Source organism: Silurus aristotelis (genome assembly GCF_946808225.1).
Source record: "Silurus aristotelis genome assembly, chromosome: 28".
NCBI lineage: Eukaryota > Metazoa > Chordata > Actinopteri > Siluriformes > Siluridae > Silurus > Silurus aristotelis.
This window is the reverse complement of record NC_139601.1, coordinates 11,499,165-11,508,906: the sequence shown is the minus strand read 5'-3', so window position 1 is coordinate 11,508,906 and position 9,742 is coordinate 11,499,165. Positions and strand designations below refer to the sequence as shown.

At 34.5% G+C, this 9,742-nt stretch overlaps 1 protein-coding gene across 6 annotated transcripts in view; it reads right to left on the bottom strand.

The window, feature by feature from the left end:
• The window catches only part of atp2b2 (ATPase plasma membrane Ca2+ transporting 2), a 163,323-nt gene that overhangs the window by 85,160 nt on the left and 68,421 nt on the right, over window positions 1–9,742 (bottom strand). The gene's annotated exons all lie outside the window — the stretch shown is intronic.

Genomic DNA, 9,742 nt, shown 5'->3' with positions numbered 1-9,742 from the left:
GGATTTGTGTCCTGTCTCCTCTCAGGTATTGTCATTGATTGTTTCCCCTGTGTGTCAAGATTACTCTCACCTGGTTTTAGTTCACCGCTTTGATTTGTTTGTGTAATTGCAAACTGCACTCGGCGCGAGAGGAAAAAAAGGCTTCCTGTCAGCTAAAACCTGCCCATTCCCCTTTAACCTTCCTCAGCTGCCAGCTAACTGGATGTTTTCTCTGAAAATCAAAGGGAATCAGAATTACTCAAATCAGCACCTATTCCCATCACATTCCAAGTATCAAAAAGCAGATTTTTCTAATCTAATGTATGATTTATCTCTGATTGTGCTCCTGCAATATGATTGTGCAGATAGAGGTACACATTCACACTTATACACCCTGAGGGAAATTTTTGCAAAGCCAATTCACCTACTAGTGGAAGGAAACCTAAGAACCCAGAAGAAATCTATAACTACACAGGGGTGAATATGCATGAATCCTCACAGATAGTAACACAAGCTCAAAATCAAACAGGGAATGCTAGCCACTGCACCACTGCGTTTTACCTTTATGCATGATTAAATGTCTTTATTTATTTCAATATTGTCTGTATTGTATTGACTGTCTGGGTCAAAGAGATTCAAAACAGATCTGTGAGTCTTAAAGAGAAATCCATATCAGTATAATATGTGCATTTTCACAGCAGATAAAGCATGCTAACGACCTCACGAGTTTTAATAATACATAAAGCAGTTTTGTTCTGGTATTTCCTGTTCCAAGTTCAACTCAGCAACATAAAACATAGATAAGTGCCCTTGCTACTATCTTAATTGAGAATGAAATTGCGCCGCTTCAGTACTTCATTAAGTGCAATACAGTAAGATATAAATATTACTTTGTGGTCGCATCAATGCATAATGTGGTAAAAAAATTAAGTCTGCGAGTGTCAGCCTCAGGCTAAATGACCAAATGTTAATTCAGGTCACAAGGAATAAGCATCTTGCATTTTTAGATTGACGCACCAAGCTACATTACTGCTCATAATTACCACATTTATGTCATTAACTCACAGAGAGCTTTTTTCACTCCTTTCTCTTGTGCTTCTCTTATTTTCTTTTTTAACTCGTACTTAGTGCCTTTTCACATCATTTCTCTCTATATATCTCACACCATGTGCAGCCATCTTAATTATAGACGTGGGCTCATTTTTCTTTTCTTTTTTTCTTTTTGACTTGACACATTTCACAGACTTAAAATGGAGGAACCATTTTGCTTAAAATGTCCCTATGAAATGTTACAAAAGATTTCACTTTCAGTGGTTTAAATTATGCTCAAATTTCAGATTCATTCTATTTGTATCCAAAGGTGCAGGGCATAAGGGCGATGCAATAAAAAAGCATGTAAGACAAAGAATACATTATTAAAAGAGGTGTTTAAGTGTAATGTTTCAGCCGAGTCAAATAATAAAGTGTACATCCTTATAAGTTGTAGTTTAGAGGTTAAGACTAATTAGAAGGTCGTGAGTCTGAATCCCAGCACTATTGGGCTCTTGAGCCTTGAATTTCTAACCTTCAAATGCTCAGTTGTATAATAAGACAATTGTAAGTTGCTCTGGATAAGGGTGTCTACCAAATGTTATACATTTTATGATGCAGGTTGAAAATGTGCTTTCCCATATATATATATATATATATATATATATATATATATATATATATATATATATATATATATATATATATATGCTTTTTTCATTGTTTGACAGTACACTAGATTAAGATTATTTTTTTATCTTTCTTCAATTCAGAGTAATATAAGATAAAATGTACTGGTTAGGATGCGGTGCTCTCACCGCTGCGGCCCGAGTTCAATTCCCGGTCAGGGAACCAACCCCAGCCACTCTTAGTGCCGGTCCCAAGCCCGGATAAATGGGGAGGGTTGCGTTAGGATGGGAATCCAGCGTAAAAACATGTGCCAAATCAAACATTCGGGACATGAATACGGATGATCCGCTGTGGCGACCCCTAATGGGAGAAGCCGAAAGGAAAAATAAAACCCCAATTCCAAAAAAATGGGAGAATATTAAAATGTAAATAAAACAGAATGCAATGGAATATTCTCAATAGAATATAAAATACAATGTATGTTTAAAATTAGGAAATGTACAATTTCAAGGAAAAAATAAGGTAATTCTGAATTTAATGGCCAACATCAAAAAAAGGTTTAAACAGAGCAATGTTTACCATTGTGTAGCATTCCATCTACTTTTAACAACAGTTTATATACATATGGAAACTAAGGAGACAATTTGCTGTAGTTTTGGGAGAGGGATGTCGTTCAACTTATGCATGACACAGGATTTTAGTTTGTCAATTCCTGGGTCTTCTTTGTTGTATTTTTTGTATCATGATTTGACAAATGTTTTCAGTTGGTAAAAGGTCTGGCCTGCAGGCAGTCCAGTTCAAAGCATATTGATTTTCAATCTTGTCCCAAGTGCACAGAGATTTCTCCAAATTCTCAGAATCTCTTGATGATATTATGTACTGTAAATGTTGAGAATTGTAAAGTATTTGCAATTGTATGATAAAAAACCAGTATTCTGAAATCTTTCCAAAATTTGTAGACACCGCTTTTCGCAGATTGATGAATCTCTGCCTATCTTTATTTCTGAGAGACTCTGCTTCTCTAAGATACTATTTTTATACCCAATCATATTATTGACCTGTTGCCAATGAACCAAATTAGTTGGAAAATGTTCCTCAAGCTGTTTCTTGTGTCTAACTTTTTCAGTTTATCTGTTGCATCATCTTTTTCAAGATGTGTTTTGGCCATGAAATTCTAAATTACCTTATTTTTTCTTTTACCTTTTTTTAGTTTGAGCAATTGATATGTTAAACACAGAAATTTCCAAAAGTTAAAAAGAAATGGGAACAAGTCAATGTAGGTCAACAGATTTGTTCATACAACAGAACAGCACAGCACTCTTCCCAATTAGCTTCTAAATGCAAAAAGCAAATGTTACGTTGCTTTCTAAAAGATTTTCAAGCTGACAAAGACTGTGACGCACTTCATTCTACCATAGCATTAAAATGGTTGCTTAAGGATATTGGTGGCATGGTTACGACATGAACAGAAATTTGGTTCTAGTCGCCATAGCTGCCCCATTGCTGCTCATTATATAAAAGTCCCAATTAAGCTCCTTTTCTGATTTTGATTATATCAGCTAATACTTCTCTTCAGTGCCAATGAATTTAGTCAAGTCTGGTATTGAATTGGTTTTGCTAGCCATTTTGTTAATTCTATTAATTATATGCTTGGTACATAATGGCACAATTCTGAGCATGATTCAGTAGCTAATTACATGTGTATGAGCAGATGGCTCTTGCACATAAATCAACATACTCAAAAATGGAGAAGCCTGACGGACAGCACAGGGACAATTAACACCCATGACTTCCAAGTATTCAGTATGTTGCTGACAATGAGCCTTAATTTTGAATCTGTTAATAACATTGTGTGCACATGTTTGCGGAAGCCAAACCTAGCTAATAAATTGCAAAAGATTTTCCTCGTGCTTATGGGTGTACAATGTTATATTCATATCACTCAAAATGACCAATCACATTGCACAAAATGTCCAAATGACAAAACAGTACTTTTGCAAAAAAGGTCCTTTTGATTAATGCCAATTTTGAAATGGTTTGACATTATAATAGAGTATATATTTACCGTACAGTTACTTTTAGTCGGAAAGTTACTTTCACACCAGTGCATCCTCCTCGATGCTGTGTTGAAAAAAACAGAAGGGCGTCATAGGAAGTCATGCAGCACACTAGGGAGTATGTGGCGCACTGCAGCTTGAGACATAACAGATCAGTCACTTATTGGTCAGTGTTGCAAAACATAAAATTAAGATGCTGTGGCAAACAAAACTAAATGAAATGTTTGACATATATTTATAAATCACTGCAGCCCATCCTCATCTAGTACAGTAACATTTTAAATTAAATGACTGTTGGCTTGCTTTTCATGTTTAATACTTCTTTAATTAAAGTGGAAGTTGTAACTAAAATATATACATGGTTTAAACCTGAATGCATAACCCAAATACAGTATAAAAGTACAGTAACTCATAGTCAAAGACAATCTATGGCTATGATTTACATTATTTTATTATTTTCTAGTAGAGTAGATTTACACTTGAGCACAAAGCAGATAGAAACCTTTTCCCCCTGATTTTCATGAATACGAAATACCTTGCATTTTGCCCGTTGGAACCTTTTGAAAATAATTCTGTTTATATCCAGCTTGATTAATGAAACCCATTGTAACTAAATGTCTTGTGTTATTTCTGAATCGCAAATACCTAACCCGAATTGCTTGCAATCGCTTTTCATTGTTATAACTAGCCAGGGCTTCCAGTGGGTACATAGGTGATTGCTTGGACACTGTATGACATCAAATGGCTGTTGTATACTGAGTGAACCACACTGAGCGATTCTACAAAAAAGCTACTTTTTTTTAAACTTCTACCCAAAAGACCTCTGCCTGAAGTCATGTTGGTGTGAAGGGAGAAGAAGATTGCAGCCATGATGCCTTTTCTTCCCTGCACTCAAGCTTTTGTGTGTAGGCGAGAGTGAAGAGTTTAAGGAGTGGCAGGCCTTTAGTTGGAGATTATCTCACACTTTTGTTGCCACTGAAACCTTAATGCATCCTGCCTTTCAATGTCAAGGTCTGTGAAAGGCCTGTCTCTTAAAGAGAATAGGGGGAACCCTTACAACGCCTATACAAACAATTTTCCCTCAAGTGACCTCTACCGAAAACAAAAAATAGAGAAAGCTTGACCAATATGCTCAGGTACTTATAATAGTTTCACTATTTTACAGTTTTAGATTTTCAATTCATTCAGATTAATATATTCAATTCAAATTGAATTCATCTTTATTTGTATAGTACTTAACAATTGACGTTGTCTCCATTACACAGGTAATGCGGTAATAAATAATGAATGAGATTTATAATTGTAATTTTGTCCCTGATGAGCAAGCCAGTGGTGACTGTGGCAAGGAAAAATTCCGTTTTAACATTCAGCAAAAATTGATCTTTTTATGTCTATATCAAGGAAGTGAATAATTCACTTCTTTGCATTTGTCGGGAGGTTCCTGATTTTTGTTTATGTCAAATTGGCTATGGTGAATCATAAACCTGATTCTATTCTGCAAGAATACTTTGTGTCATCTCAAGAATATGACTAGTGCCTCTCCCTTTAATGCATTTCTGTGTTTAAGATTAGACAAGTAGCAAAACCAGTAGCCCAGTGCCTTAAAATAAGCTAATGTTGTGTCCGCCAATTCCTTTTATTAGAGGTGGAAAGTAATGAATTACATTTACTCGCGTTACAGTAATTATGTTTTTTTCTTTTGATGTACTTCTATTTTTAAAAGTAGTTTTTAAAATCTGATTTTACTTTTACCTTAGGTATGTTACTTTTAAGTATGTTTTGTTTGAAGTGTTGTACTTCGCTACATATCATATCCGTTACTAAGTAAAAAAAATGATAAATAAAAATAATACAAGGGGCAAAAAAAATAAATAAATCGCACCCCAAATGATTGCTGGGCAGAGAAAAACATGCTAAACTCACAAAAAAGAAAAATGGAGCAGCAAGACAGACACAAGTGATGCAGCTGAAATGTGGTCAAAATGCAGTCGAATCAAAAGTTGTTCAATGCGTGCGCTCAGTGTCAGAATTCTAAATCTGCATTCGAGATTTTTCTCATTACCATGAATGACATTAAACACAGGAGATTTTTTTTTTTGGCTCCGAAAGTGAAAATTTAATGAAAGTAAATTTGAATTAGATACTTTTTACTTTTACTTAAGTAGATTTTCAGACTGGTAAATTTACTTTTACTTAAGTAGAAATTTGTATTACTTTTTCCACCTCTTTATATTTATAGTTGCCAGATACACATGGATGTCTAAAAAACTAAACAGGATATATTATTGAAGTGATCAACCATTACAAAAAAAATTGAGGACGAATGTGTACAAATTCTAAGTACAAAATTACTTGTATATAAAACAAAAGCCAAAATAGAAAAATCATCTAAACACTAAAAAAATGTAATAACAAAAAGCATTGTCACATTGTCCAACAGTGTCAATATTTAGACGTAAGTTGAATGAGAACATGGCTGTGAGGAAGGGTGGTGCAAATAATGCAAAAATAAAATTCTCTCATAGTGCATTCAATAACGTGTATGATAAACAAAAGAACATGTTCAGATTGTTAAGAAAGGTAGCACTGTAACATGTTTACAGCAGAAGTGAAATCTCAGCCAGGCACAAAAGACATGAGTCTGGCAACAAATGCCTGGAGTAAGGGACTTGATCTGGTAAGAAAAAAAGGATGGAATATATTTAAATCTGTATGTTGAAGTGATGAGGTAACTGCACAATATTATACACTGTGACTGTGAAACGTCTTGGGGCATATTGCGTTCCAACCAGGAAGAACATGGAACTGGGTGGCACATTGGGGCACATTAGCTTAGTAAAAATCAGCACACTAAAATCCCTAAAAAATATATCCACAAAAAAGAAAGAATTATGTCTTGTTTTGTTTTTTGGTTGACTTATTTAGGATCAGCTGAATGCAATATAATTCTATTTATTTTTACTTTTATGCCATTATTTAATTTAGTATTATTTACATTTATTTAATTTATTAATTGTATTTGTAGTTTTTTTTAGTTTAGTTTTTACTTTTTAAATCATACTATTTGCATATAAGCAATAAACAAAATTTTTATATTAGAAGCGACATAATCAGCTGAAGACATGCTAAAATATGTGCATACACCAAGTTGCTCAGATAGGATCAGCGATGACAGATGTTGCTATCGCAAGTCAGTTGTGAAGCGGTGACTGTTTTGTTCTGTTCATGAACAAAGGAGACAGGAGTGGACATGTGCAGAGCAACAGATGGACTATAGTCTGTAATTCTATACCTAGAAAATAAGTGAGTGTAGAGATACAAAGTGCAAGGCCTAATGTGATTAAAGTGGTATCTTTCTCACAAGCCTCCTGAACAGTAAGCTTCAGAATTACTGGCACTTTTGCTACCAATGGGTAAAAACTGGAGATGTCCTTTTAGGATATAGGACAAAAGTAAATCCAATCCTGCAACAAATAGAAAAGTTTGGAATAGGATTTTTCTTTTTTTTTTTTGTGTGTGTGTGTGTGTGTGTGTGTGGGGGGGGGGGGGGTAGATAGAGACTCGTAATTGATTGATTCTATTTATTTATACATAATTATATACCTTCTACTAAACATTAATATAGTATTTGTATATAATTATTTTTTTGTTTAAATTAATTATTTTGTTCTTTTTTGTGTGTGTGTGTGTGGGGTGGGGGGTGTAGATAGAGACTCGTAATTGATTGATTCTATTTATTTATACATAATTATATACCTTCTACTAAACATTAATATAGTATTTGTATATAATAATTTTTTTGTTTAAATTAATTATTTTTTTCTTTTTTGTGTGTGTGTGTGTGGGGGGGGGGGGGTGTAGATAGAGACTCGTAATTGATTGATTCTATTTATTTATACATAATTATATACCTTCTACTAAACATTAATATAGTATTTGTATATAATTTTCTTTTTGTTTAAATTAATTATTATTATTTTTTTTTTTTTTTAAGCATTCTAGTTTTAAAAGAAAAAACATCGGGTTAATTTTTCATTCATGTTACAATTTCCTCTGGAATGTTTTATTAAAATTCCAATTTATGCGACACTTTTAAAGTTTTCATTTGAATCGGCATTTTATTTATTTGCATCCCCATCTATTAATTTTATTTCCCAAATCGACTTGTTTTTGACAGAAATCTTGGATTTTCAGCTCGTCAGAATTGGAAAAATCAACATTGTATTACTCAAACAGAAAGGCAGCATGAAAAGTGGCCATTTTCTGCACAAAGGAATTAAGCATCTTAGTCCCACACATGACTAAGTGTTTCTTACAAAGCTGACTTTGAAATGAGCACAACACACTTGTGTGCTGATCGTGAGTGGGCTTGGTTTTCAAAAGAACAGAGTTCTGTGCTGGCCCAGTGTGTTGTATCTTTCTAGTCAGTAGTCAGGTTTTCATTATATTATATATATTTCATTATATTATATATCATTAAGAATAACATGTTTTATTGATTAAATGTTTGCTGATGTAGTAAATGGAAAATGCACAATATTTGACCGCTGTCAACACGTCTCCATTAGCTATATGTCACTAAAATATGAGATCTTCCTGGAATCTATCATTTTAACAGGAAAATAAAATTTTTTTATCCTTATCACTTATCACTTTCCTGTCTAACAACAAGCCAAAACACATCAATAAACCAATATTGCATATTGAAACATATGTATAGCCTGACCATTTTTAGGTAGTGGAGCAGGATTTTTTTATTAAATTGAATTATGGAATACTAGAAATGAAAACTAAAGAGGCAGCGTCTTGTCATTTCACTGTGCGGGTTTGTGGAGCAGAACAGTGATAAGAAACTGGTCAATATTATATGCACAGCAGAGCTGTAGTTTATGTCGTTGCAGCGTTTTTTGAGCTTGCAAAGTTTTTACAGACAAAGCATAAATCTACACGATAACAAGCTTTGCAGGATGGGGCATCATTATGTTATACAATTTCAGAAGCTAGCAGAAAAGTTTACAAACTTGTTTTTATTTTATTTTTACTTAATTGAATTTACAGCATTATGTGCATAAAGTTGATGAAACTTATGTTTATAGCAATGTACATGTGTATAGTATAGTTATAGTTAGGACAGTGGTTCTTAACCTGGGTTCGATCGAACCCCAGGGGTTCGTTGAGTCAGTCTCAGGGGTTCGGCGGAGGTCAAGACACACACAGACTCATATGATTCGTGATGACACGCCCCGCTTAAGAAGGGTTCGGTGGATGCGCATATAAAACTGGTGGGGGTCAGTACCTCCAACAAGGTTAAGAACCACTGAGTTAGGATCAATATAGCCACTCATATTTTCAGGATAAATGTTTTTTTTTTTTATGGTATATATTTGTTCAAATGGCAAAAGAACATTATGTACAAAACAAAGCTAAGCCACATTTAGATCAACACTTACATCTCTCTCTCTCTCTCTCTCTCTCTCTCTCTCTCTTTTTCTCTCTCTCTCTCTCTCTCTGTCTTTTAATTTCCTTCATTACTCGCTTACATTCAGTCCATCAAGCTTTTAAAAGACATTTTTATATGCCCAATCACTGTTTTGGTATTCAGGCATTCTTTTCTACTTAATAAAAAAAAAAAAAAAAAAAAAAAATTCTTTGGGCTTCTCCCGTTAGGGGTCGCCACAGCGGATCCTCCGCACGTTTGATTTGGCACATGTTTTACGCTGGATGCCCTTCCTAACGGAACCCTCCCCAATTTATCCGGGCTTGGGACCGGCACTGAGAGTGGCTGGGGATGGTTCCCTGACCGGGAATCGAACCCGGGTCGCAGCGGTGGGAGCGCTGCATCTTAACCACTAGACCACCAGGGGACCTATAACCTTGATTCTACTTAATATACTGTATATTATACAGTCCTGTGGAAAAAAGGAACACCCTCTCTGACTTCTATAGTTTTACATATCAGGACAAAATAAAAATCAAGTTTAAGACTTTAAGTAGGTAAATCAAAGCTCAGATGAACAACACATGACACAGGAAGAGGAAATACATCA